Raw genomic sequence first — 4078 nt, forward strand, 5'->3', positions numbered from 1 at the left:
GATACTATTTCAGTCTTCTACATGTGACTATCCATTTTCCCAGCACCATTTATTGAATAGGGATTCTTTGCCCCAGTATATGTTGCAGTCTGCTTCATCTAAGATCAGATGGCAATATAAGGATGGTTTTATATCTGGGTTCTCTGTTCTGATCCATTCGCCTATGTGTCTGTTCTTATACCATGCTGTTTTGGTTACTATAGTCTTGTAGTATAACTTGAAATCTGATAAATTGATGCCTCCTTATTTATTCTTTTTGCTTAAGATTGCTTTGGATATACAGGGTCTTCTCTGGTTCCATACAAAGCATACAATTATTTTTTTCTAGGTTTGTGAAAAATGACATCGGTATGTTAGCAGGGATTGCATTGAATCTGTACATTAGTTTGGGTAGTACAGATATTTGAAAAATGTTGATTTTGCCAATCCATGAGCATGGTATGTTCTTCCATTTGTTTGGGTCATCTGTGATTTCTTTCCTCAGTGTTTTATAGTTCTCCTTATAGTGATCTTTCCCCTCCTTGTTTAAGTGTATTCTTAGGTATTTTATTTTCTTTGTTGCTATTGTGAAAGTTATTGAGTCTTTGATTTGGTTCTCAGCTTGACTGTTATTGGCATATATGAATGTTACTGCTTTGTTTACTTTGATTTTATAACCTGAGACTTTGCTAAATTTGTTTATCAATTCTAGTAATCTCTTGGCAGAATCTTTGGGGTTTTCTAGATATAAGAGGATGTTGTCAGCAAAGAGCGGTAGTTTGACCTCTTCTACCCCCATTTGGATACTCCTTATTTCCCTTTCTTGTCTGATTACTCTGGCTAGGTCTTCCAGCACTATGTTGAATAGGATCAGTGATAATGGACAAACTTGTCTGGTTCCAGTTCGAAGGGGAAATGCTTTCAATTTTTTCCCATTCAGTACAATGTGGGGTGTGTATTTGTCATATATGGCTTTTATCATTTTGAGGTTTCTTTTGCTGCATTATTTTGTTGCATGTTCTTGAACAGACCCTTGAACCCAGGGCTATTTTGTTTCATAGATATCTGTCCCTTTTTTTTGTTTTTTGAGTGATGGAGGCTGGTATCTCTGACTCTGAAATATTGCTGACATCAATAAAGGCAGATTTTTTAGATAATCTGGACTAGCCTGATGCAATTAGTTGAAAGGCCTTAAGAGCAGAGTTGACACTTCCCTAAAGAAGAAGACATCCTACATGTAGATATCAGCATGGGCCTGTGCCTAAGAGTATCAGCCTGTTCTTCCTGCTAGACTCTTACAAGTTTTGGAATAGCCTACCTAGCACCCAAAATTGTGTAAATCAACTCCTTGCAATAAACCTCACTATACATATTAACATAATGCTAGGAGAAGTCATCATGTAAATCTTGTGGCCTTAGGTTAGGTAATGGCTTCTTAGATATCATACCAGATGCACAAGCAACAAAAGAATAGACAAAAGAGATACATTGCACTTTATAAAGATTAAAAATTTACACCATCAAGAAAGTGAAAAGATACCTACAGAATGGGAGACAATACTTAATAAGTCTGATAAAAGACTTGTATTTAGAATATATTTTTTAAAAAACTCTTGATAATTCAACAATAAAATGACAAATAAGCAAATTTCAAAATGGGTAGCAGCATTGAATAGACATTTCTCCAAATAAAATATATGAAATGATTAAATAAATGCTTGAAACATGCCCACCCTCATTAGTTATTAAGGAAATGCAAATCAAAACCATGAAATAATACTTCATGCTTCTAAGATAGACAAAATAAAAAAGTCAAAGCATAACATGTATTAGAGAGGCATATATAACAATTTGAACCCTTGTCCATTGCTGGTTGGATTAAAAAAATGAATGGTGGAGCTTCTTTGGGAAACAAGTTGGCAGTTCCTCAAAATGTTATATATGGAGCTGCCATATGACCCAGCAATGTAACCAAGAGAAAGGAAAACTCTTTTCTATGCAAAAATTTGTACATGAATGCAAATACCATCATTACTCATGATAACCAAAAGGTAGAAATAACCCATATGTCCAACTGAAGAATGGATGAGCAAAATGTGATATGTCCAGATAATGGGATATCATTGAGCCATAAAAGGATTAAATGCTGCTATAGACTGAATCGTGTTTCCCCAAAAATTCATAAGTTGAAGCCCTAACCCCCCCCCCAGATGACTGTATTGGAGATAAGTCTTTAAGATTAAATTAAGTCATAAGGGTAGAGCCCTAATCTCATAGAATTTGCACCCTTATAAGCAGAGAAAGAACCACCAGAGCTCTCCCTCCACCATATGAGCACACAGTGAGAACCATCTGCAAGCCAGGAATTCAGTCCTCAGCAGAACCCAAATATGCTGGCATCCTGATCTCAGAAGTTCAGATTCCAAAACTGTGAGAGAATAAATCTCTGTTGTTTAAGTCACCTAGTCTATGGCATTCTGTATGGGATCTCAAGCTGACTATACAAATACTGATACACGCTACAATGTAGATGAACATTGGAAACATTATGCTAAATTGAGGAAGCCAAACACAGCAGGACAAATTTTGTATGGCTACACTTATATGAAATGTCCTAAATAGGCAAAGCTATAGAGACAGATATTAGATCAGTATTTCCCAGGGACTGAGGGGAGGGGGATGTGGAGTAATTGCTAATGAATACTGGGTTTCTTTTAGGGGTGATGAAATATTCTAAAATTAGATAATGGTGGTGGTTGCAAAACTCTATAAATATACTAACAGCGACTGAACTTGAAGCTGTGCAGATTATGGTATGCATTATATCTCAATAAAGCTGTTATAGAAACAGCTATACAGAGAGGTATATTCAAAAATACCTTAGAAGAACCACAGTGGAATAGTAAAAATTGTTCAAGTAACAGAGTAGTAGTTAGGAAAATGAAAACAGGAATTAAAAAAAGGAACCAATGGAAAACAAACTTTATAATTATAGACTTAAGTCTAATTATCATATCAATGATTACATTAAATGTAAATAATCTATATACACCAACTAAAAGACAGAATGGCAGAGTAAATAGAAGACCATGACTAAACACATTCATTTTTTATTGCTGTTATAACAAATTGTTACAAACGTAGTGGCTTAATATGACACAAATTTATTATCTTACAGTTCTCAAGTTCAGAAATCTTAAATGGGTCTCACTAGGCTAAAACAATGTTGGTAGGGCTCTTTTCCTTTCTGGAGGTTGTAGGGGAGGATCAATTTTCTTGCCTTTTTCCACAAGAGTGATGGAGGCTGGTATCTCTGACTTTTCAATATTGGTAACATCAATAAAGGGATATTTTTTAGATCATCTGGACTAGAGGCTTCATTCTTTGGCTCATGGCCCCTTTAAACCACCAAATTTAGCAGTGGTCAGTTAGGTCCTTCTCACACTAATATCTCTAGGCTTTTTTTTTCCTGCTTCCTTCTTCCACTTAAAAAGAAAGACCCTTGTCACTGTATTGGATACATTTGGATAATCCAAGATAACCTTAATTCTTCCTTGCCATGTAATTTAACATATTTATAGCTTCTGAGGATTAGGACATGGACATCTTTGGAGTCCATTTTTCTGCCTGCCACACTCAACTACGTGTTGTCTACAAGGATGTATTTTAAACATAATGGCATATACGTGTTACAGGAAAATGGATACAAAAAAGATAAAGATACACCATACAAACATTGATCAATATAAAGTAGTAGTGGGTATATTAATATCAGTTAGATTTCCAAGTAAACAAAATTATAGGGATAAAGAAGGATATTACATGATAATAAAAGGTTCTATCTTCCAAGAAGATGCTACAGTTTTAAATGTGTATGTGAGGAAAAAAATAATAAAGTGTTAAAATGCATGAAGCAAAAATTGATAAAGCTGAAAGGATAAATATATGAATCCATAATTATAGGTGAGGATCTCAGTGTTTCCTACAATTTACAGAAATACTAGACAGAAATCTCCAAAGATGTAAAAGAAGTACACATCAACGTCAACCAACAGCATCTAATCAAAATTTCTAGAACATGTGTAACATTTTGATATAA

The sequence above is a fragment of the Eulemur rufifrons genome, chromosome 30 (assembly GCF_041146395.1).
Source record: "Eulemur rufifrons isolate Redbay chromosome 30, OSU_ERuf_1, whole genome shotgun sequence".
Classification (NCBI taxonomy): domain Eukaryota; kingdom Metazoa; phylum Chordata; class Mammalia; order Primates; family Lemuridae; genus Eulemur; species Eulemur rufifrons.